Source organism: Rhinoderma darwinii, unplaced genomic scaffold (assembly GCF_050947455.1).
Source record: "Rhinoderma darwinii isolate aRhiDar2 unplaced genomic scaffold, aRhiDar2.hap1 Scaffold_1522, whole genome shotgun sequence".
NCBI classification, from domain to species: Eukaryota; Metazoa; Chordata; class Amphibia; order Anura; family Rhinodermatidae; genus Rhinoderma; species Rhinoderma darwinii.
In genome coordinates, this window is record NW_027461977.1 from 25,453 (window position 1) to 49,116 (window position 23,664).

At 47.7% G+C, this 23,664-nt stretch overlaps 16 non-coding genes across 16 annotated transcripts; all 16 read right to left on the reverse strand.

The window, feature by feature from the left end:
* Positions 1-214: 214 nt before the first annotated feature.
* On the reverse strand, positions 215-405 carry LOC142699352 (U2 spliceosomal RNA). Its single transcript, XR_012866214.1, has one exon. It is a non-coding gene; the product is annotated as a U2 spliceosomal RNA (small nuclear RNA).
* Positions 406-1,685: 1,280 nt separating this feature from the next.
* Positions 1,686-1,876, reverse strand: LOC142699364 (U2 spliceosomal RNA). Its single transcript, XR_012866225.1, has one exon. It is a non-coding gene; the product is annotated as a U2 spliceosomal RNA (small nuclear RNA).
* A 1,284-nt stretch (positions 1,877-3,160) lies between these two features.
* On the reverse strand, positions 3,161-3,351 carry LOC142699377 (U2 spliceosomal RNA). The gene has a single exon (XR_012866236.1). It is a non-coding gene; the product is annotated as a U2 spliceosomal RNA (small nuclear RNA).
* A 1,311-nt stretch (positions 3,352-4,662) lies between these two features.
* On the reverse strand, positions 4,663-4,853 carry LOC142699386 (U2 spliceosomal RNA). The gene has a single exon (XR_012866245.1). It is a non-coding gene; the product is annotated as a U2 spliceosomal RNA (small nuclear RNA).
* A 1,280-nt stretch (positions 4,854-6,133) lies between these two features.
* Positions 6,134-6,324, reverse strand: LOC142699389 (U2 spliceosomal RNA). Its single transcript, XR_012866247.1, has one exon. It is a non-coding gene; the product is annotated as a U2 spliceosomal RNA (small nuclear RNA).
* Positions 6,325-7,600: 1,276 nt separating this feature from the next.
* LOC142699402 (U2 spliceosomal RNA) lies at positions 7,601-7,791 on the reverse strand. Its single transcript, XR_012866258.1, has one exon. It is a non-coding gene; the product is annotated as a U2 spliceosomal RNA (small nuclear RNA).
* Positions 7,792-9,083: 1,292 nt separating this feature from the next.
* On the reverse strand, positions 9,084-9,274 carry LOC142699408 (U2 spliceosomal RNA). Its single transcript, XR_012866262.1, has one exon. It is a non-coding gene; the product is annotated as a U2 spliceosomal RNA (small nuclear RNA).
* Positions 9,275-10,554: 1,280 nt separating this feature from the next.
* Positions 10,555-10,745, reverse strand: LOC142699409 (U2 spliceosomal RNA). The gene has a single exon (XR_012866263.1). It is a non-coding gene; the product is annotated as a U2 spliceosomal RNA (small nuclear RNA).
* Positions 10,746-12,033: 1,288 nt separating this feature from the next.
* On the reverse strand, positions 12,034-12,224 carry LOC142699411 (U2 spliceosomal RNA). The gene has a single exon (XR_012866264.1). It is a non-coding gene; the product is annotated as a U2 spliceosomal RNA (small nuclear RNA).
* Positions 12,225-13,532: 1,308 nt separating this feature from the next.
* Positions 13,533-13,723, reverse strand: LOC142699412 (U2 spliceosomal RNA). The gene has a single exon (XR_012866265.1). It is a non-coding gene; the product is annotated as a U2 spliceosomal RNA (small nuclear RNA).
* A 1,296-nt stretch (positions 13,724-15,019) lies between these two features.
* Positions 15,020-15,210, reverse strand: LOC142699414 (U2 spliceosomal RNA). The gene has a single exon (XR_012866267.1). It is a non-coding gene; the product is annotated as a U2 spliceosomal RNA (small nuclear RNA).
* A 1,292-nt stretch (positions 15,211-16,502) lies between these two features.
* LOC142699415 (U2 spliceosomal RNA) lies at positions 16,503-16,693 on the reverse strand. The gene has a single exon (XR_012866268.1). It is a non-coding gene; the product is annotated as a U2 spliceosomal RNA (small nuclear RNA).
* A 1,292-nt stretch (positions 16,694-17,985) lies between these two features.
* On the reverse strand, positions 17,986-18,176 carry LOC142699416 (U2 spliceosomal RNA). The gene has a single exon (XR_012866269.1). It is a non-coding gene; the product is annotated as a U2 spliceosomal RNA (small nuclear RNA).
* Positions 18,177-19,444: 1,268 nt separating this feature from the next.
* On the reverse strand, positions 19,445-19,635 carry LOC142699417 (U2 spliceosomal RNA). Its single transcript, XR_012866270.1, has one exon. It is a non-coding gene; the product is annotated as a U2 spliceosomal RNA (small nuclear RNA).
* A 1,292-nt stretch (positions 19,636-20,927) lies between these two features.
* On the reverse strand, positions 20,928-21,118 carry LOC142699418 (U2 spliceosomal RNA). Its single transcript, XR_012866271.1, has one exon. It is a non-coding gene; the product is annotated as a U2 spliceosomal RNA (small nuclear RNA).
* A 1,288-nt stretch (positions 21,119-22,406) lies between these two features.
* LOC142699419 (U2 spliceosomal RNA) lies at positions 22,407-22,597 on the reverse strand. The gene has a single exon (XR_012866272.1). It is a non-coding gene; the product is annotated as a U2 spliceosomal RNA (small nuclear RNA).
* Between the last annotated feature and the right edge of the window lie 1,067 nt (positions 22,598-23,664).

The following is a 23,664-nucleotide window of genomic DNA, read 5'->3' on the forward strand; positions in this document are numbered from 1 at the left end:
TGAAATGCCGGAAACACAGAAACACAGACGACACACAACAAGAGGTGGCAATCTATTCATTAATTGCATTTAATCAATGAGCTCATTATCACTCATGCATTGTCCAACAGGTGTTGAAATAATGGGATTAAAAGGGGAGATCCCTTCAGAAAGACAGAAACAATAGCAAAGACAAAAAACACTTTTGGAATCTGCTTTTAGTCAACACATAAGGAAAGGGTGCACCGGTCCTGGAAATACTGCAATACCAGGTCAATGCGTGGAGTGGACAGAGCAAGCTCTATTTCCATCTCCCTGTTCTAAAAATCCATTTAATATATGGTCCCCAGATAGGGGACGTATCAGATATTAAACTGATAAGAACAGATACTACACTTGATCTTAGCCAAAAGGCCGAGAAGCGATAACCCGAACGGGCCGCGCGTTGCCCGAGCCTGCCCGATACTGCTGTTCAGCCCTTGCAGCGATTCAGCCTACTTCTAGGCAATTCCATGGGGCCCTGCAGGCTCACACACTCACAGCTACACGGGAGGTGAATAAAGGCCGGAGAGGAAGCCAGACAGGATTTGCTTCTTTTGCTTGCACCACAATGCAGTGCTGAAAGAGGAGGAATCTACATAAAAACGCCTTCCTGGCAACGCCCAAATGCCCTGCTGCCATGCAGATAAACACTGGCAGCGGCAGCAAGTGCATGCCCACAGCCACCCCTTGTTCCTTCACACCTTGTATCAGCTGTAATCCAGTCCAGTCCAGTGCTGCCTGCTGAGCAGCACTGACCAACACTGCCTGGGCCCAGGCTTTTATCTCTGAGGCCCCATTATGATGTCAGAAAGCTGGCTCTGGAATCCTGAGGGCTCCACTATGACACGTGCAAAGTTCCGTCTGAACTTTATATAAGACGGTGAGGCTCAGTCAGTCACTCAGTGTTGCCTGAGAGGGCAACACTGCAACAGCCGGCCGCCAGGCTGTCTTTTTTTTGCACAGCTAGTTGCCTCCAGGAGGCCACAAGAGGGAGACAAGGGACTGCAAAATGGAAAATAGGCATCCACCAACTTTACAGACAACTTCTCCTTGCTCCTACAACCTCCATCCTTGCACAGTTTGTTATTCTTCTAGGTAACATAGTAACAAATCCAAATTGCTGCTCTCTTTGTAGGCAAGCAAGGCTTTGTTGCAACTGCAATTCTTACTTCTTCTTGAAATGTAGGGACGACAGTACATTCCATCACATCCATCTAGTGTACACAGGTAGGTCCATTGTGGCGGGCAGGCGAGCGGGCGGGCTGCTTTATTGGCTGTTTGCTGTTCCCCTACTCCACTCCACTATTTGACTGTTGTGCTGCATCAATCAATCAATCAATCAATCAATCAATCAATCAATCAATCAGTGGCTGGCTCAGGTGCAGCTCTTTAACTTACCTAAAAGGGAGGGCGGAGAGAAGACAAGGAAGGTGAATGAGGTGTTCCAATGTGAAATGCCGGAAACACAGAAACACAGACGACACACAACAAGAGGTGGCAATCTATTCATTAATTGCATTTAATCAATGAGCTCATTATCACTCATGCATTGTCCAACAGGTGTTGAAATAATGGGATTAAAAGGGGAGATCCCTTCAGAAAGACAGAAACAATAGCAAAGACAAAAAACACTTTTGGAATCTGCTTTTAGTCAACACATAAGGAAAGGGTGCACCGGTCCTGGAAATACTGCAATACCAGGTCAATGCGTGGAGTGGACAGAGCAAGCTCTATTTCCATCTCCCTGTTCTAAAAATCCATTTAATATATGGTCCCCAGATAGGGGACGTATCAGATATTAAACTGATAAGAACAGATACTACACTTGATCTTAGCCAAAAGGCCGAGAAGCGATAACCCGAACGGGCCGCGCGTTGCCCGAGCCTGCCCGATACTGCTGTTCAGCCCTTGCAGCGATTCAGCCTACTTCTAGGCAATTCCATGGGGCCCTGCAGGCTCACACACTCACAGCTACACGGGAGGTGAATAAAGGCCGGAGAGGAAGCCAGACAGGATTTGCTTCTTTTGCTTGCACCACAATGCAGTGCTGAAAGAGGAGGAATCTACATAAAAACGCCTTCCTGGCAACGCCCAAATGCCCTGCTGCCATGCAGATAAACACTGGCAGCGGCAGCAAGTGCATGCCCACAGCCACCCCTTGTTCCTTCACACCTTGTATCAGCTGTAATACAGTCCAGTCCAGTGCTGCCTGCTGAGCAGCACTGACCAACACTGCCTGGGCCCAGGCTTTTATCTCTGAGGCCCCATTATGATGTCAGAAAGCTGGCTCTGGAATCCTGAGGGCTCCACTATGACACGTGCAAAGTTCCGTCTGAACTTTATATAAGACGGTGAGGCTCAGTCAGTCACTCAGTGTTGCCTGAGAGGGCAACACTGCAACAGCCGGCCGCCAGGCTGTCTTTTTTTTGCACAGCTAGTTGCCTCCAGGAGGCCACAAGAGGGAGACAAGGGACTGCAAAATGGAAAATAGGCATCCACCAACTTTACAGACAACTTCTCCTTGCTCCTACAACCTCCATCCTTGCACAGTTTGTTATTCTTCTAGGTAACATAGTAACAAATCCAAATTGCTGCTCTCTTTGTAGGCAAGCAAGGCTTTGTTGCAACTGCAATTCTTACTTCTTCTTGAAATGTAGGGACGACAGTACATTCCATCACATCCATCTAGTGTACACAGGTAGGTCCATTGTGGCGGGCAGGCGAGCGGGCGGGCTGCTTTATTGGCTGTTTGCTGTTCCCCTACTCCACTCCACTATTTGACTGTTGTGCTGCATCAATCAATCAATCAATCAATCAATCAATCAATCAATCAATCAATCAGTGGCTGGCTCAGGTGCAGCTCTTTAACTTACCTAAAAGGGAGGGCGGAGAGAAGACAAGGAAGGTGAATGAGGTGTTCCAATGTGAAATGCCGGAAACACAGAAACACAGACGACACACAACAAGAGGTGGCAATCTATTCATTAATTGCATTTAATCAATGAGCTCATTATCACTCATGCATTGTCCAACAGGTGTTGAAATAATGGGATTAAAAAGGGAGATCCCTTCAGAAAGATAGAAACAATAGCAAAGACAAAAAACACTTTTGGAATCTGCTTTTAGTCAACACATAAGGAAAGGGTGCACCGGTCCTGGAAATACTGCAATACCAGGTCAATGCGTGGAGTGGACAGAGCAAGCTCTATTTCCATCTCCCTGTTCTAAAAATCCATTTAATATATGGTCCCCAGATAGGGGACGTATCAGATATTAAACTGATAAGAACAGATACTACACTTGATCTTAGCCAAAAGGCCGAGAAGCGATAACCCGAACGGGCCGCGCGTTGCCCGAGCCTGCCCGATACTGCTGTTCAGCCCTTGCAGCGATTCAGCCTACTTCTAGGCAATTCCATGGGGCCCTGCAGGCTCACACACTCACAGCTACACGGGAGGTGAATAAAGGCCGGAGAGGAAGCCAGACAGGATTTGCTTCTTTTGCTTGCACCACAATGCAGTGCTGAAAGAGGAGGAATCTACATAAAAACGCCTTCCTGGCAACGCCCAAATGCCCTGCTGCCATGCAGATAAACACTGGCAGCGGCAGCAAGTGCATGCCCACAGCCACCCCTTGTTCCTTCACACCTTGTATCAGCTGTAATCCAGTCCAGTCCAGTGCTGCCTGCTGAGCAGCACTGACCAACACTGCCTGGGCCCAGGCTTTTATCTCTGAGGCCCCATTATGATGTCAGAAAGCTGGCTCTGGAATCCTGAGGGCTCCACTATGACACGTGCAAAGTTCCGTCTGAACTTTATATAATACGGTGAGGCTCAGTCAGTCACTCAGTGTTGCCTGAGAGGGCAACACTGCAACAGCCGGCCGCCAGGCTGTCTTTTTTTTGCACAGCTAGTTGCCTCCAGGAGGCCACAAGAGGGAGACAAGGGACTGCAAAATGGAAAATAGGCATCCACCAACTTTACAGACAACTTCTCCTTGCTCCTACAACCTCCATCCTTGCACAGTTTGTTATTCTTCTAGGTAACATAGTAACAAATCCAAATTGCTGCTCTCTTTGTAGGCAAGCAAGGCTTTGTTGCAACTGCAATTCTTACTTCTTCTTGAAATGTAGGGACGACAGTACATTCCATCACATCCATCTAGTGTACACAGGTAGGTCCATTGTGGCGGGCAGGCGAGCGGGCGGGCTGCTTTATTGGCTGTTTGCTGTTCCCCTACTCCACTCCACTATTTGACTGTTGTGCTGCATCAATCAATCAATCATCAATCAATCAATCAATCAATCAATCAATCAATCAATCAATCAATCAATCAATCAATCAGTGGCTGGCTCAGGTGCAGCTCTTTAACTTACCTAAAAGGGAGGGCGGAGAGAAGACAAGGAAGGTGAATGAGGTGTTCCAATGTGAAATGCCGGAAACACAGAAACACAGACGACACACAACAAGAGGTGGCAATCTATTCATTAATTGCATTTAATCAATGAGCTCATTATCACTCATGCATTGTCCAACAGGTGTTGAAATAATGGGATTAAAAGGGGAGATCCCTTCAGAAAGACAGAAACAATAGCAAAGACAAAAAACACTTTTGGAATCTGCTTTTAGTCAACACATAAGGAAAGGGTGCACCGGTCCTGGAAATACTGCAATACCAGGTCAATGCGTGGAGTGGACAGAGCAAGCTCTGTTTCCATCTCCCTGTTCTAAAAATCCATTTAATATATGGTCCCCAGATAGGGGACGTATCAGATATTAAACTGATAAGAACAGATACTACACTTGATCTTAGCCAAAAGGCCGAGAAGCGATAACCCGAACGGGCCGCGCGTTGCCCGAGCCTGCCCGATACTGCTGTTCAGCCCTTGCAGCGATTCAGCCTACTTCTAGGCAATTCCATGGGGCCCTGCAGGCTCACACACTCACAGCTACACGGGAGGTGAATAAAGGCCGGAGAGGAAGCCAGACAGGATTTGCTTCTTTTGCTTGCACCACAATGCAGTGCTGAAAGAGGAGGAATCTACATAAAAACGCCTTCCTGGCAACGCCCAAATGCCCTGCTGCCATGCAGATAAACACTGGCAGCGGCAGCAAGTGCATGCCCACAGCCACCCCTTGTTCCTTCACACCTTGTATCAGCTGTAATCCAGTCCAGTCCAGTGCTGCCTGCTGAGCAGCACTGACCAACACTGCCTGGGCCCAGGCTTTTATCTCTGAGGCCCCATTATGATGTCAGAAAGCTGGCTCTGGAATCCTGAGGGCTCCACTATGACACGTGCAAAGTTCCGTCTGAACTTTATATAAGACGGTGAGGCTCAGTCAGTCACTCAGTGTTGCCTGAGAGGGTAACACTGCAACAGCCGGCCGCCAGGCTGTCTTTTTTTTGCACAGCTAGTTGCCTCCAGGAGGCCACAAGAGGGAGACAAGGGACTGCAAAATGGAAAATAGGCATCCACCAACTTTACAGACAACTTCTCCTTGCTCCTACAACCTCCATCCTTGCACAGTTTGTTATTCTTCTAGGTAACATAGTAACAAATCCAAATTGCTGCTCTCTTTGTAGGCAAGCAAGGCTTTGTTGCAACTGCAATTCTTACTTCTTCTTGAAATGTAGGGACGACAGTACATTCCATCACATCCATCTAGTGTACACAGGTAGGTCCATTGTGGCGGGCAGGCGAGCGGGCGGGCTGCTTTATTGGCTGTTTGCTGTTCCCCTACTCCACTCCACTATTTGACTGTTGTGCTGCATCAATCAATCAATCAATCAATCAATCAATCAATCAATCAATCAGTGGCTGGCTCAGGTGCAGCTCTTTAACTTACCTAAAAGGGAGGGCGGAGAGAAGACAAGGAAGGTGAATGAGGTGTTCCAATGTGAAATGCCGGAAACACAGAAACACAGACGACACACAACAAGAGGTGGCAATCTATTCATTAATTGCATTTAATCAATGAGCTCATTATCACTCATGCATTGTCCAACAGGTGTTGAAATAATGGGATTAAAAGGGGAGATCCCTTCAGAAAGACAGAAACAATAGCAAAGACAAAAAACACTTTTGGAATCTGCTTTTAGTCAACACATAAGGAAAGGGTGCACCGGTCCTGGAAATACTGCAATACCAGGTCAATGCGTGGAGTGGACAGAGCAAGCTCTATTTCCATCTCCCTGTTCTAAAAATCCATTTAATATATGGTCCCCAGATAGGGGACGTATCAGATATTAAACTGATAAGAACAGATACTACACTTGATCTTAGCCAAAAGGCCGAGAAGCGATAACCCGAACGGGCCGCGCGTTGCCCGAGCCTGCCCGATACTGCTGTTCAGCCCTTGCAGCGATTCAGCCTACTTCTAGGCAATTCCATGGGGCCCTGCAGGCTCACACACTCACAGCTACACGGGAGGTGAATAAAGGCCGGAGAGGAAGCCAGACAGGATTTGCTTCTTTTGCTTGCACCACAATGCAGTGCTGAAAGAGGAGGAATCTACATAAAAACGCCTTCCTGGCAACGCCCAAATGCCCTGCTGCCATGCAGATAAACACTGGCAGCGGCAGCAAGTGCATGCCCACAGCCACCCCTTGTTCCTTCACACCTTGTATCAGCTGTAATCCAGTCCAGTCCAGTGCTGCCTGCTGAGCAGCACTGACCAACACTGCCTGGGCCCAGGCTTTTATCTCTGAGGCCCCATTATGATGTCAGAAAGCTGGCTCTGGAATCCTGAGGGCTCCACTATGACACGTGCAAAGTTCCGTCTGAACTTTATATAAGACGGTGAGGCTCAGTCAGTCACTCAGTGTTGCCTGAGAGGGCAACACTGCAACAGCCGGCCGCCAGGCTGTCTTTTTTTTGCACAGCTAGTTGCCTCCAGGAGGCCACAAGAGGGAGACAAGGGACTGCAAAATGGAAAATAGGCATCCACCAACTTTACAGACAACTTCTCCTTGCTCCTACAACCTCCATCCTTGCACAGTTTGTTATTCTTCTAGGTAACATAGTAACAAATCCAAATTGCTGCTCTCTTTGTAGGCAAGCAAGGCTTTGTTGCAACTGCAATTCTTACTTCTTCTTGAAATGTAGGGACGACAGTACATTCCATCACATCCATCTAGTGTACACAGGTAGGTCCATTGTGGCGGGCAGGCGAGCGGGCGGGCTGCTTTATTGGCTGTTTGCTGTTCCCCTACTCCACTCCACTATTTGACTGTTGTGCTGCATCAATCAATCAATCAATCAATCAATCAATCAATCAATCAGTGGCTGGCTCAGGTGCAGCTCTTTAACTTACCTAAAAGGGAGGGCGGAGAGAAGACAAGGAAGGTGAATGAGGTGTTCCAATGTGAAATGCCGGAAACACAGAAACACAGACGACACACAACAAGAGGTGGCAATCTATTCATTAATTGCATTTAATCAATGAGCTCATTATCACTCATGCATTGTCCAACAGGTGTTGAAATAATGGGATTAAAAGGGGAGATCCCTTCAGAAAGACAGAAACAATAGCAAAGACAAAAAACACTTTTGGAATCTGCTTTTAGTCAACACATAAGGAAAGGGTGCACCGGTCCTGGAAATACTGCAATACCAGGTCAATGCGTGGAGTGGACAGAGCAAGCTCTATTTCCATCTCCCTGTTCTAAAAATCCATTTAATATATGGTCCCCAGATAGGGGACGTATCAGATATTAAACTGATAAGAACAGATACTACACTTGATCTTAGCCAAAAGGCCGAGAAGCGATAACCCGAACGGGCCGCGCGTTGCCCGAGCCTGCCCGATACTGCTGTTCAGCCCTTGCAGCGATTCAGCCTACTTCTAGGCAATTCCATGGGGCCCTGCAGGCTCACACACTCACAGCTACACGGGAGGTGAATAAAGGCCGGAGAGGAAGCCAGACAGGATTTGCTTCTTTTGCTTGCACCACAATGCAGTGCTGAAAGAGGAGGAATCTACATAAAAACGCCTTCCTGGCAACGCCCAAATGCCCTGCTGCCATGCAGATAAACACTGGCAGCGGCAGCAAGTGCATGCCCACAGCCACCCCTTGTTCCTTCACACCTTGTATCAGCTGTAATCCAGTCCAGTCCAGTGCTGCCTGCTGAGCAGCACTGACCAACACTGCCTGGGCCCAGGCTTTTATCTCTGAGGCCCCATTATGATGTCAGAAAGCTGGCTCTGGAATCCTGAGGGCTCCACTATGACACGTGCAAAGTTCCGTCTGAACTTTATATAAGACGGTGAGGCTCAGTCAGTCACTCAGTGTTGCCTGAGAGGGCAACACTGCAACAGCCGGCCGCCAGGCTGTCTTTTTTTTGCACAGCTAGTTGCCTCCAGGAGGCCACAAGAGGGAGACAAGGGACTGCAAAATGGAAAATAGGCATCCACCAACTTTACAGACAACTTCTCCTTGCTCCTACAACCTCCATCCTTGCACAGTTTGTTATTCTTCTAGGTAACATAGTAACAAATCCAAATTGCTGCTCTCTTTGTAGGCAAGCAAGGCTTTGTTGCAACTGCAATTCTTACTTCTTCTTGAAATGTAGGGACGACAGTACATTCCATCACATCCATCTAGTGTACACAGGTAGGTCCATTGTGGCGGGCAGGCGAGCGGGCGGGCTGCTTTATTGGCTGTTTGCTGTTCCCCTACTCCACTCCACTATTTGACTGTTGTGCTGCATCAATCAATCAATCAATCAATCAATCAATCAATCAATCAATCAATCAATCAATCAGTGGCTGGCTCAGGTGCAGCTCTTTAACTTACCTAAAAGGGAGGGCGGAGAGAAGACAAGGAAGGTGAATGAGGTGTTCCAATGTGAAATGCCGGAAACACAGAAACACAGACGACACACAACAAGAGGTGGCAATCTATTCATTAATTGCATTTAATCAATGAGCTCATTATCACTCATGCATTGTCCAACAGGTGTTGAAATAATGGGATTAAAAGGGGAGATCCCTTCAGAAAGACAGAAACAATAGCAAAGACAAAAAACACTTTTGGAATCTGCTTTTAGTCAACACATAAGGAAAGGGTGCACCGGTCCTGGAAATACTGCAATACCAGGTCAATGCGTGGAGTGGACAGAGCAAGCTCTATTTCCATCTCCCTGTTCTAAAAATCCATTTAATATATGGTCCCCAGATAGGGGACGTATCAGATATTAAACTGATAAGAACAGATACTACACTTGATCTTAGCCAAAAGGCCGAGAAGCGATAACCCGAACGGGCCGCGCGTTGCCCGAGCCTGCCCGATACTGCTGTTCAGCCCTTGCAGCGATTCAGCCTACTTCTAGGCAATTCCATGGGGCCCTGCAGGCTCACACACTCACAGCTACACGGGAGGTGAATAAAGGCCGGAGAGGAAGCCAGACAGGATTTGCTTCTTTTGCTTGCACCACAATGCAGTGCTGAAAGAGGAGGAATCTACATAAAAACGCCTTCCTGGCAACGCCCAAATGCCCTGCTGCCATGCAGATAAACACTGGCAGCGGCAGCAAGTGCATGCCCACAGCCACCCCTTGTTCCTTCACACCTTGTATCAGCTGTAATCCAGTCCAGTCCAGTGCTGCCTGCTGAGCAGCACTGACCAACACTGCCTGGGCCCAGGCTTTTATCTCTGAGGCCCCATTATGATGTCAGAAAGCTGGCTCTGGAATCCTGAGGGCTCCACTATGACACGTGCAAAGTTCCGTCTGAACTTTATATAAGACGGTGAGGCTCAGTCAGTCACTCAGTGTTGCCTGAGAGGGCAACACTGCAACAGCCGGCCGCCAGGCTGTCTTTTTTTTGCACAGCTAGTTGCCTCCAGGAGGCCACAAGAGGGAGACAAGGGACTGCAAAATGGAAAATAGGCATCCACCAACTTTACAGACAACTTCTCCTTGCTCCTACAACCTCCATCCTTGCACAGTTTGTTATTCTTCTAGGTAACATAGTAACAAATCCAAATTGCTGCTCTCTTTGTAGGCAAGCAAGGCTTTGTTGCAACTGCAATTCTTACTTCTTCTTGAAATGTAGGGACGACAGTACATTCCATCACATCCATCTAGTGTACACAGGTAGGTCCATTGTGGCGGGCAGGCGAGCGGGCGGGCTGCTTTATTGGCTGTTTGCTGTTCCCCTACTCCACTCCACTATTTGACTGTTGTGCTGCATCAATCAATCAATCAATCAATCAATCAATCAATCAATCAATCAGTGGCTGGCTCAGGTGCAGCTCTTTAACTTACCTAAAAGGGAGGGCGGAGAGAAGACAAGGAAGGTGAATGAGGTGTTCCAATGTGAAATGCCGGAAACACAGAAACACAGACGACACACAACAAGAGGTGGCAATCTATTCATTAATTGCATTTAATCAATGAGCTCATTATCACTCATGCATTGTCCAACAGGTGTTGAAATAATGGGATTAAAAGGGGAGATCCCTTCAGAAAGACAGAAACAATAGCAAAGACAAAAAACACTTTTGGAATCTGCTTTTAGTCAACACATAAGGAAAGGGTGCACCGGTCCTGGAAATACTGCAATACCAGGTCAATGCGTGGAGTGGACAGAGCAAGCTCTATTTCCATCTCCCTGTTCTAAAAATCCATTTAATATATGGTCCCCAGATAGGGGACGTATCAGATATTAAACTGATAAGAACAGATACTACACTTGATCTTAGCCAAAAGGCCGAGAAGCGATAACCCGAACGGGCCGCGCGTTGCCCGAGCCTGCCCGATACTGCTGTTCAGCCCTTGCAGCGATTCAGCCTACTTCTAGGCAATTCCATGGGGCCCTGCAGGCTCACACACTCACAGCTACACGGGAGGTGAATAAAGGCCGGAGAGGAAGCCAGACAGGATTTGCTTCTTTTGCTTGCACCACAATGCAGTGCTGAAAGAGGAGGAATCTACATAAAAACGCCTTCCTGGCAACGCCCAAATGCCCTGCTGCCATGCAGATAAACACTGGCAGCGGCAGCAAGTGCATGCCCACAGCCACCCCTTGTTCCTTCACACCTTGTATCAGCTGTAATCCAGTCCAGTCCAGTGCTGCCTGCTGAGCAGCACTGACCAACACTGCCTGGGCCCAGGCTTTTATCTCTGAGGCCCCATTATGATGTCAGAAAGCTGGCTCTGGAATCCTGAGGGCTCCACTATGACACGTGCAAAGTTCCGTCTGAACTTTATATAAGACGGTGAGGCTCAGTCAGTCACTCAGTGTTGCCTGAGAGGGCAACACTGCAACAGCCGGCCGCCAGGCTGTCTTTTTTTTGCACAGCTAGTTGCCTCCAGGAGGCCACAAGAGGGAGACAAGGGACTGCAAAATGGAAAATAGGCATCCACCAACTTTACAGACAACTTCTCCTTGCTCCTACAACCTCCATCCTTGCACAGTTTGTTATTCTTCTAGGTAACATAGTAACAAATCCAAATTGCTGCTCTCTTTGTAGGCAAGCAAGGCTTTGTTGCAACTGCAATTCTTACTTCTTCTTGAAATGTAGGGACGACAGTACATTCCATCACATCCATCTAGTGTACACAGGTAGGTCCATTGTGGCGGGCAGGCGAGCGGGCGGGCTGCTTTATTGGCTGTTTGCTGTTCCCCTACTCCACTCCACTATTTGACTGTTGTGCTGCATCAATCAATCAATCAATCAATCAATCAATCAATCAATCAATCAATCAATCAGTGGCTGGCTCAGGTGCAGCTCTTTAACTTACCTAAAAGGGAGGGCGGAGAGAAGACAAGGAAGGTGAATGAGGTGTTCCAATGTGAAATGCCGGAAACACAGAAACACAGACGACACACAACAAGAGGTGGCAATCTATTCATTAATTGCATTTAATCAATGAGCTCATTATCACTCATGCATTGTCCAACAGGTGTTGAAATAATGGGATTAAAAGGGGAGATCCCTTCAGAAAGACAGAAACAATAGCAAAGACAAAAAACACTTTTGGAATCTGCTTTTAGTCAACACATAAGGAAAGGGTGCACCGGTCCTGGAAATACTGCAATACCAGGTCAATGCGTGGAGTGGACAGAGCAAGCTCTATTTCCATCTCCCTGTTCTAAAAATCCATTTAATATATGGTCCCCAGATAGGGGACGTATCAGATATTAAACTGATAAGAACAGATACTACACTTGATCTTAGCCAAAAGGCCGAGAAGCGATAACCCGAACGGGCCGCGCGTTGCCCGAGCCTGCCCGATACTGCTGTTCAGCCCTTGCAGCGATTCAGCCTACTTCTAGGCAATTCCATGGGGCCCTGCAGGCTCACACACTCACAGCTACACGGGAGGTGAATAAAGGCCGGAGAGGAAGCCAGACAGGATTTGCTTCTTTTGCTTGCACCACAATGCAGTGCTGAAAGAGGAGGAATCTACATAAAAACGCCTTCCTGGCAACGCCCAAATGCCCTGCTGCCATGCAGATAAACACTGGCAGCGGCAGCAAGTGCATGCCCACAGCCACCCCTTGTTCCTTCACACCTTGTATCAGCTGTAATCCAGTCCAGTCCAGTGCTGCCTGCTGAGCAGCACTGACCAACACTGCCTGGGCCCAGGCTTTTATCTCTGAGGCCCCATTATGATGTCAGAAAGCTGGCTCTGGAATCCTGAGGGCTCCACTATGACACGTGCAAAGTTCCGTCTGAACTTTATATAAGACGGTGAGGCTCAGTCAGTCACTCAGTGTTGCCTGAGAGGGCAACACTGCAACAGCCGGCCGCCAGGCTGTCTTTTTTTTGCACAGCTAGTTGCCTCCAGGAGGCCACAAGAGGGAGACAAGGGACTGCAAAATGGAAAATAGGCATCCACCAACTTTACAGACAACTTCTCCTTGCTCCTACAACCTCCATCCTTGCACAGTTTGTTATTCTTCTAGGTAACATAGTAACAAATCCAAATTGCTGCTCTCTTTGTAGGCAAGCAAGGCTTTGTTGCAACTGCAATTCTTACTTCTTCTTGAAATGTAGGGACGACAGTACATTCCATCACATCCATCTAGTGTACACAGGTAGGTCCATTGTGGCGGGCAGGCGAGCGGGCGGGCTGCTTTATTGGCTGTTTGCTGTTCCCCTACTCCACTCCACTATTTGACTGTTGTGCTGCATCAATCAATCAATCAATCAATCAATCAATCAATCAATCAATCAATCAATCAATCAATCAATCAATCAATCAGTGGCTGGCTCAGGTGCAGCTCTTTAACTTACCTAAAAGGGAGGGCGGAGAGAAGACAAGGAAGGTGAATGAGGTGTTCCAATGTGAAATGCCGGAAACACAGAAACACAGACGACACACAACAAGAGGTGGCAATCTATTCATTAATTGCATTTAATCAATGAGCTCATTATCACTCATGCATTGTCCAACAGGTGTTGAAATAATGGGATTAAAAGGGGAGATCCCTTCAGAAAGACAGAAACAATAGCAAAGACAAAAAACACTTTTGGAATCTGCTTTTAGTCAACACATAAGGAAAGGGTGCACCGGTCCTGGAAATACTGCAATACCAGGTCAATGCGTGGAGTGGACAGAGCAAGCTCTATTTCCATCTCCCTGTTCTAAAAATCCATTTAATATATGGTCCCCAGATAGGGGACGTATCAGATATTAAACTGATAAGAACAGATACTACACTTGATCTTAGCCAAAAGGCCGAGAAGCGATAACCCGAACGGGCCGCGCGTTGCCCGAGCCTGCCCGATACTGCTGTTCAGCCCTTGCAGCGATTCAGCCTACTTCTAGGCAATTCCATGGGGCCCTGCAGGCTCACACACTCACAGCTACACGGGAGGTGAATAAAGGCCGGAGAGGAAGCCAGACAGGATTTGCTTCTTTTGCTTGCACCACAATGCAGTGCTGAAAGAGGAGGAATCTACATAAAAACGCCTTCCTGGCAACGCCCAAATGCCCTGCTGCCATGCAGATAAACACTGGCAGCGGCAGCAAGTGCATGCCCACAGCCACCCCTTGTTCCTTCACACCTTGTATCAGCTGTAATCCAGTCCAGTCCAGTGCTGCCTGCTGAGCAGCACTGACCAACACTGCCTGGGCCCAGGCTTTTATCTCTGAGGCCCCATTATGATGTCAGAAAGCTGGCTCTGGAATCCTGAGGGCTCCACTATGACACGTGCAAAGTTCCGTCTGAACTTTATATAAGACGGTGAGGCTCAGTCAGTCACTCAGTGTTGCCTGAGAGGGCAACACTGCAACAGCCGGCCGCCAGGCTGTCTTTTTTTTGCACAGCTAGTTGCCTCCAGGAGGCCACAAGAGGGAGACAAGGGACTGCAAAATGGAAAATAGGCATCCACCAACTTTACAGACAACTTCTCCTTGCTCCTACAACCTCCATCCTTGCACAGTTTGTTATTCTTCTAGGTAACATAGTAACAAATCCAAATTGCTGCTCTCTTTGTAGGCAAGCAAGGCTTTGTTGCAACTGCAATTCTTACTTCTTCTTGAAATGTAGGGACGACAGTACATTCCATCACATCCATCTAGTGTACACAGGTAGGTCCATTGTGGCGGGCAGGCGAGCGGGCGGGCTGCTTTATTGGCTGTTTGCTGTTCCCCTACTCCACTCCACTATTTGACTGTTGTGCTGCATCAATCAATCAATCAATCAATCAATCAATCAATCAATCAATCAATCAATCAATCAATCAGTGGCTGGCTCAGGTGCAGCTCTTTAACTTACCTAAAAGGGAGGGCGGAGAGAAGACAAGGAAGGTGAATGAGGTGTTCCAATGTGAAATGCCGGAAACACAGAAACACAGACGACACACAACAAGAGGTGGCAATCTATTCATTAATTGCATTTAATCAATGAGCTCATTATCACTCATGCATTGTCCAACAGGTGTTGAAATAATGGGATTAAAAGGGGAGATCCCTTCAGAAAGACAGAAACAATAGCAAAGACAAAAAACACTTTTGGAATCTGCTTTTAGTCAACACATAAGGAAAGGGTGCACCGGTCCTGGAAATACTGCAATACCAGGTCAATGCGTGGAGTGGACAGAGCAAGCTCTATTTCCATCTCCCTGTTCTAAAAATCCATTTAATATATGGTCCCCAGATAGGGGACGTATCAGATATTAAACTGATAAGAACAGATACTACACTTGATCTTAGCCAAAAGGCCGAGAAGCGATAACCCGAACGGGCCGCGCGTTGCCCGAGCCTGCCCGATACTGCTGTTCAGCCCTTGCAGCGATTCAGCCTACTTCTAGGCAATTCCATGGGGCCCTGCAGGCTCACACACTCACAGCTACACGGGAGGTGAATAAAGGCCGGAGAGGAAGCCAGACAGGATTTGCTTCTTTTGCTTGCACCACAATGCAGTGCTGAAAGAGGAGGAATCTACATAAAAACGCCTTCCTGGCAACGCCCAAATGCCCTGCTGCCATGCAGATAAACACTGGCAGCGGCAGCAAGTGCATGCCCACAGCCACCCCTTGTTCCTTCACACCTTGTATCAGCTGTAATCCAGTCCAGTCCAGTGCTGCCTGCTGAGCAGCACTGACCAACACTGCCTGGGCCCAGGCTTTTATCTCTGAGGCCCCATTATGATGTCAGAAAGCTGGCTCTGGAATCCTGAGGGCTCCACTATGACACGTGCAAAGTTCCGTCTGAACTTTATATAAGACGGTGAGGCTCAGTCAGTCACTCAGTGTTGCCTGAGAGGGCAACACTGCAACAGCCGGCCGCCAGGCTGTCTTTTTTTTGCACAGCTAGTTGCCTCCAGGAGGCCACAAGAGGGAGACAAGGGACTGCAAAATGGAAAATAGGCATCCACCAACTTTACAGACAACTTCTCCTTGCTCCTACAACCTCCATCCTTGCACAGTTTGTTATTCTTCTAGGTAACATAGTAACAAATCCAAATTGCTGCTCTCTTTGTAGGCAAGCAAGGCTTTGTTGCAACTGCAATTCTTACTTCTTCTTGAAATGTAGGGACGACAGTACATTCCATCACATCCATCTAGTGTACACAGGTAGGTCCATTGTGGCGGGCAGGCGAGCGGGCGGGCTGCTTTATTGGCTGTTTGCTGTTCCCCTACTCCACTCCACTATTTGACTGTTGTGCTGCATCAATCAATCAATCAATCAATCAATCAATCAATCAATCAATCAATCAATCAATCAGTGGCTGGCTCAGGTGCAGCTCTTTAACTTACCTAAAAGGGAGGGCGGAGAGAAGACAAGGAAGGTGAATGAGGTGTTCCAATGTGAAATGCCGGAAACACAGAAACACAGACGACACACAACAAGAGGTGGCAATCTATTCATTAATTGCATTTAATCAATGAGCTCATTATCACTCATGCATTGTCCAACAGGTGTTGAAATAATGGGATTAAAAGGGGAGATCCCTTCAGAAAGACAGAAACAATAGCAAAGACAAAAAACACTTTTGGAATCTGCTTTTAGTCAACACATAAGGAAAGGGTGCACCGGTCCTGGAAATACTGCAATACCAGGTCAATGCGTGGAGTGGACAGAGCAAGCTCTATTTCCATCTCCCTGTTCTAAAAATCCATTTAATATATGGTCCCCAGATAGGGGACGTATCAGATATTAAACTGATAAGAACAGATACTACACTTGATCTTAGCCAAAAGGCCGAGAAGCGATAACCCGAACGGGCCGCGCGTTGCCCGAGCCTGCCCGATACTGCTGTTCAGCCCTTGCAGCGATTCAGCCTACTTCTAGGCATTTCCATGGGGCCCTGCAGGCTCACACACTCACAGCTACACGGGAGGTGAATAAAGGCCGGAGAGGAAGCCAGACAGGATTTGCTTCTTTTGCTTGCACCACAATGCAGTGCTGAAAGAGGAGGAATCTACATAAAAACGCCTTCCTGGCAACGCCCAAATGCCCTGCTGCCATGCAGATAAACACTGGCAGCGGCAGCAAGTGCATGCCCACAGCCACCCCTTGTTCCTTCACACCTTGTATCAGCTGTAATCCAGTCCAGTCCAGTGCTGCCTGCTGAGCAGCACTGACCAACACTGCCTGGGCCCAGGCTTTTATCTCTGAGGCCCCATTATGATGTCAGAAAGCTGGCTCTGGAATCCTGAGGGCTCCACTATGACACGTGCAAAGTTCCGTCTGAACTTTATATAAGACGGTGAGGCTCAGTCAGTCACTCAGTGTTGCCTGAGAGGGCAACACTGCAACAGCCGGCCGCCAGGCTGTCTTTTTTTTGCACAGCTAGTTGCCTCCAGGAGGCCACAAGAGGGAGACAAGGGACTGCAAAATGGAAAATAGGCATCCACCAACTTTACAGACAACTTCTCCTTGCTCCTACAACCTCCATCCTTGCACAGTTTGTTATTCTTCTAGGTAACATAGTAACAAATCCAAATTGCTGCTCTCTTTGTAGGCAAGCAAGGCTTTGTTGCAACTGCAATTCTTACTTCTTCTTGAAATGTAGGGACGACAGTACATTCCATCACATCCATCTAGTGTACACAGGTAGGTCCATTGTGGCGGGCAGGCGAGCGGGCGGGCTGCTTTATTGGCTGTTTGCTGTTCCCCTACTCCACTCCACTATTTGACTGTTGTGCTGCATCAATCAATCAATCAATCAATCAATCAATCAATCAATCAATCAATCAATCAATCAGTGGCTGGCTCAGGTGCAGCTCTTTAACTTACCTAAAAGGGAGGGCGGAGAGAAGACAAGGAAGGTGAATGAGGTGTTCCAATGTGAAATGCCGGAAACACAGAAACACAGACGACACACAACAAGAGGTGGCAATCTATTCATTAATTGCATTTAATCAATGAGCTCATTATCACTCATGCATTGTCCAACAGGTGTTGAAATAATGGGATTAAAAGGGGAGATCCCTTCAGAAAGACAGAAACAATAGCAAAGACAAAAAACACTTTTGGAATCTGCTTTTAGTCAACACATAAGGAAAGGGTGCACCGGTCCTGGAAATACTGCAATACCAGGTCAATGCGTGGAGTGGACAGAGCAAGCTCTATTTCCATCTCCCTGTTCTAAAAATCCATTTAATATATGGTCCCCAGATAGGGGACGTATCAGATATTAAACTGATAAGAACAGATACTACACTTGATCTTAGCCAAAAGGCCGAGAAGCGATAACCCGAACGGGCCGCGCGTTGCCCGAGCCTGCCCGATACTGCTGTTCAGCCCTTGCAGCGATTCAGCCTACTTCTAGGCAATTCCATGGGGCCCTGCAGGCTCACACACTCACAGCTACACGGGAGGTGAATAAAGGCCGGAGAGGAAGCCAGACAGGATTTGCTTCTTTTGCTTGCACCACAATGCAGTGCTGAAAGAGGAGGAATCTACATAAAAACGCCTTCCTGGCAACGCCCAAATGCCCTGCTGCCATGCAGATAAACACTGGCAGCGGCAGCAAGTGCATGCCCACAGCCACCCCTTGTTCCTTCACACCTTGTATCAGCTGTAATCCAGTCCAGTCCAGTGCTGCCTGCTGAGCAGCACTGACCAACACTGCCTGGGCCCAGGCTTTTATCTCTGAGGCCCCATTATGATGTCAGAAAGCTGGCTCTGGAATCCTGAGGGCTCCACTATGACACGTGCAAAGTTCCGTCTGAACTTTATATAAGACGGTGAGGCTCAGTCAGTCACTCAGTGTTGCCTGAGAGGGCAACACTGCAACAGCCGGCCGCCAGGCTGTCTTTTTTTTGCACAGCTAGTTGCCTCCAGGAGGCCACAAGAGGGAGACAAGGGAACTTTACAGACAACTTCTCCTTGCTCCTACAACCTCCATCCTTGCACAGTTTGTTATTCTTCTAGGTAACATAGTAACAAATCCAAATTGCTGCTCTCTTTGTAGGCAAGCAAGGCTTTGTTGCAACTGCAATTCTTACTTCTTCTTGAAATGTAGGGACGATAGTACATTCCATCACATCCATCTAGTGTACACAGGTAGGTCCATTGTGGCGGGCAGGCGAGCGGGCGGGCTGCTTTATTGGCTGTTTGCTGTTCCCCTACTCCACTCCACTATTTGACTGTTGTGCTGCATCAATCAATCAATCAATCAATCAATCAATCAATCAATCAATCAATCAATCAATCAATCAGTGGCTGGCTCAGGTGCAGCTCTTTAACTTACCTAAAAGGGAGGGCGGAGAGAAGACAAGGAAGGTGAATGAGGTGTTCCAATGTGAAATGCCGGAAACACAGAAACACAGACGACACACAACAAGAGGTGGCAATCTATTCATTAATTGCATTTAATCAATGAGCTCATTATCACTCATGCATTGTCCAACAGGTGTTGAAATAATGGGATTAAAAGGGGAGATCCCTTCAGAAAGACAGAAACAATAGCAAAGACAAAAAACACTTTTGGAATCTGCTTTTAGTCAACACATAAGGAAAGGGTGCACCGGTCCTGGAAATACTGCAATACCAGGTCAATGCGTGGAGTGGACAGAGCAAGCTCTATTTCCATCTCCCTGTTCTAAAAATCCATTTAATATATGGTCCCCAGATAGGGGACGTATCAGATATTAAACTGATAAGAACAGATACTACACTTGATCTTAGCCAAAAGGCCGAGAAGCGATAACCCGAACGGGCCGCGCGTTGCCCGAGCCTGCCCGATACTGCTGTTCAGCCCTTGCAGCGATTCAGCCTACTTCTAGGCAATTCCATGGGGCCCTGCAGGCTCACACACTCACAGCTACACGGGAGGTGAATAAAGGCCGGAGAGGAAGCCAGACAGGATTTGCTTCTTTTGCTTGCACCACAATGCAGTGCTGAAAGAGGAGGAATCTACATAAAAACGCCTTCCTGGCAACGCCCAAATGCCCTGCTGCCATGCAGATAAACACTGGCAGCGGCAGCAAGTGCATGCCCACAGCCACCCCTTGTTCCTTCACACCTTGTATCAGCTGTAATCCAGTCCAGTCCAGTGCTGCCTGCTGAGCAGCACTGACCAACACTGCCTGGGCCCAGGCTTTTATCTCTGAGGCCCCATTATGATGTCAGAAAGCTGGCTCTGGAATCCTGAGGGCTCCACTATGACACGTGCAAAGTTCCGTCTGAACTTTATATAAGACGGTGAGGCTCAGTCAGTCACTCAGTGTTGCCTGAGAGGGCAACACTGCAACAGCCGGCCGCCAGGCTGTCTTTTTTTTGCACAGCTAGTTGCCTCCAGGAGGCCACAAGAGGGAGACAAGGGACTGCAAAATGGAAAATAGGCATCCACCAACTTTACAGACAACTTCTCCTTGCTCCTACAACCTCCATCCTTGCACAGTTTGTTATTCTTCTAGGTAACATAGTAACAAATCCAAATTGCTGCTCTCTTTGTAGGCAAGCAAGGCTTTGTTGCAACTGCAATTCTTACTTCTTCTTGAAATGTAAGGACGATAGTACATTCCATCACATCCATCTAGTGTACACAGGTAGGTCCATTGTGGCGGGCAGGCGAGCGGGCGGGCTGCTTTATTGGCTGTTTGCTGTTCCCCTACTCCACTCCACTATTTGACTGTTGTGCTGCATCAATCAATCAATCAATCAATCAATCAATCAATCAATCAATCAATCAATCAATCAGTGGCTGGCTCAGGTGCAGCTCTTTAACTTACCTAAAAGGGAGGGCGGAGAGAAGACAAGGAAGGTGAATGAGGTGTTCCAATGTGAAATGCCGGAAACACAGAAACACAGACGACACACAACAAGAGGTGGCAATCTATTCATTAATTGCATTTAATCAATGAGCTCATTATCACTCATGCATTGTCCAACAGGTGTTGAAATAATGGGATTAAAAGGGGAGATCCCTTCAGAAAGACAGAAACAATAGCAAAGACAAAAAACACTTTTGGAATCTGCTTTTAGTCAACACATAAGGAAAGGGTGCACCGGTCCTGGAAATACTGCAATACCAGGTCAATGCGTGGAGTGGACAGAGCAAGCTCTATTTCCATCTCCCTGTTCTAAAAATCCATTTAATATATGGTCCCCAGATAGGGGACGTATCAGATATTAAACTGATAAGAACAGATACTACACTTGATCTTAGCCAAAAGGCCGAGAAGCGATAACCCGAACGGGCCGCGCGTTGCCCGAGCCTGCCCGATACTGCTGTTCAGCCCTTGCAGCGATTCAGCCTACTTCTAGGCAATTCCATGGGGCCCTGCAGGCTCACACACTCACAGCTACACGGGAGGTGAATAAAGGCCGGAGAGGAAGCCAGACAGGATTTGCTTCTTTTGCTTGCACCACAATGCAGTGCTGAAAGAGGAGGAATCTACATAAAAACGCCTTCCTGGCAACGCCCAAATGCCCTGCTGCCATGCAGATAAACACTGGCAGCGGCAGCAAGTGCATGCCCACAGCCACCCCTTGTTCCTTCACACCTTGTATCAGCTGTAATCCAGTCCAGTCCAGTGCTGCCTGCTGAGCAGCACTGACCAACACTGCCTGGGCCCAGGCTTTTATCTCTGAGGCCCCATTATGATGTCAGAAAGCTGGCTCTGGAATCCTGAGGGCTCCACTATGACACATGCAAAGTTCCGTCTGAACTTTATATAAGACGGTGAGGCTCAGTCAGTCACTCAGTGTTGCCTGAGAGGGCAACACTGCAACAGCCGGCCGCCAGGCTGTCTTTTTTTTGCACAGCTAGTTGCCTCCAGGAGGCCACAAGAGGGAGACAAGGGACTGCAAAATGGAAAATAGGCATCCACCAACTTTACAGACAACTTCTCCTTGCTCCTACAACCTCCATCCTTGCACAGTTTGTTATTCTTCTAGGTAACATAGTAACAAATCCAAATTGCTGCTCTCTTTGTAGGCAAGCAAGGCTTTGTTGCAACTGCAATTCTTACTTCTTCTTGAAATGTAGGGACGACAGTACATTCCATCACATCCATCTAGTGTACACAGGTAGGTCCATTGTGGCGGGCAGGCGAGCGGGCGGGCTGCTTTATTGGCTGTTTGCTGTTCCCCTACTCCACTCCACTATTTGACTGTTGTGCTGCATCAATCAATCAATCAATCAATCAATCAATCAATCAATCAATCAATCAATCAGTGGCTGGCTCAGGTGCAGCTCTTTAACTTACCTAAAAGGGAGGGCGGAGAGAAGACAAGGAAGGTGAATGAGGTGTTCCAATGTGAAATGCCGGAAACACAGAAACACAGACGACACACAACAAGAGGTGGCAATCTATTCATTAATTGCATTTAATCAATGAGCTCATTATCACTCATGCATTGTCCAACAGGTGTTGAAATAATGGGATTAAAAGGGGAGATCCCTTCAGAAAGACAGAAACAATAGCAAAGACAAAAAACACTTTTGGAATCTGCTTTTAGTCAACACATAAGGAAAGGGTGCACCGGTCCTGGAAATACTGCAATACCAGGTCAATGCGTGGAGTGGACAGAGCAAGCTCTATTTCCATCTCCCTGTTCTAAAAATCCATTTAATATATGGTCCCCAGATAGGGGACGTATCAGATATTAAACTGATAAGAACAGATACTACACTTGATCTTAGCCAAAAGGCCGAGAAGCGATAACCCGAACGGGCCGCGCGTTGCCCGAGCCTGCCCGATACTGCTGTTCAGCCCTTGCAGCGATTCAGCCTACTTCTAGGCAATTCCATGGGGCCCTGCAGGCTCACACACTCACAGCTACACGGGAGGTGAATAAAGGCCGGAGAGGAAGCCAGACAGGATTTGCTTCTTTTGCTTGCACCACAATGCAGTGCTGAAAGAGGAGGAATCTACATAAAAACGCCTTCCTGGCAACGCCCAAATGCCCTGCTGCCATGCAGATAAACACTGGCAGCGGCAGCAAGTGCATGCCCACAGCCACCCCTTGTTCCTTCACACCTTGTATCAGCTGTAATCCAGTCCAGTCCAGTGCTGCCTGCTGAGCAGCACTGACCAACACTGCCTGGGCCCAGGCTTTTATCTCTGAGGCCCCATTATGATGTCAGAAAGCTGGCTCTGGAATCCTGAGGGCTCCACTATGACACGTGCAAAGTTCCGTCTGAACTTTATATAAGACGGTGAGGCTCAGTCAGTCACTCAGTGTTGCCTGAGAGGGCAACACTGCAACAGCCGGCCGCCAGGCTGTCTTTTTTTTGCACAGCTAGTTGCCTCCAGGAGGCCACAAGAGGGAGACAAGGGACTGCAAAATGGAAAATAGGCATCCACCAACTTTACAGACAACTTCTCCTTGCTCCTACAACCTCCATCCTTGCACAGTTTGTTATTCTTCTAGGTAACATAGTAACAAATCCAAATTGCTGCTCTCTTTGTAGGCAAGCAAGGCTTTGTTGCAACTGCAATTCTTACTTCTTCTTGAAATGTAGGGACGACAGTACATTCCATCACATCCATCTAGTGTACACAGGTAGGTCCATTGTGGCGGGCAGGCGAGCGGGCGGGCTGCTTTATTGGCTGTTTGCTGTTCCCCTACTCCACTCCACTATTTGACTGTTGTGCTGCATCAATCAATCAATCAATCAATCAATCAATCAATCAATCAATCAATCAGTGGCTGGCTCAGGTGCAGCTCTTTAACTTACCTAAAAGGGAGGGCGGAGAGAAGACAAGGAAGGTGAATGAGGTGTTCCA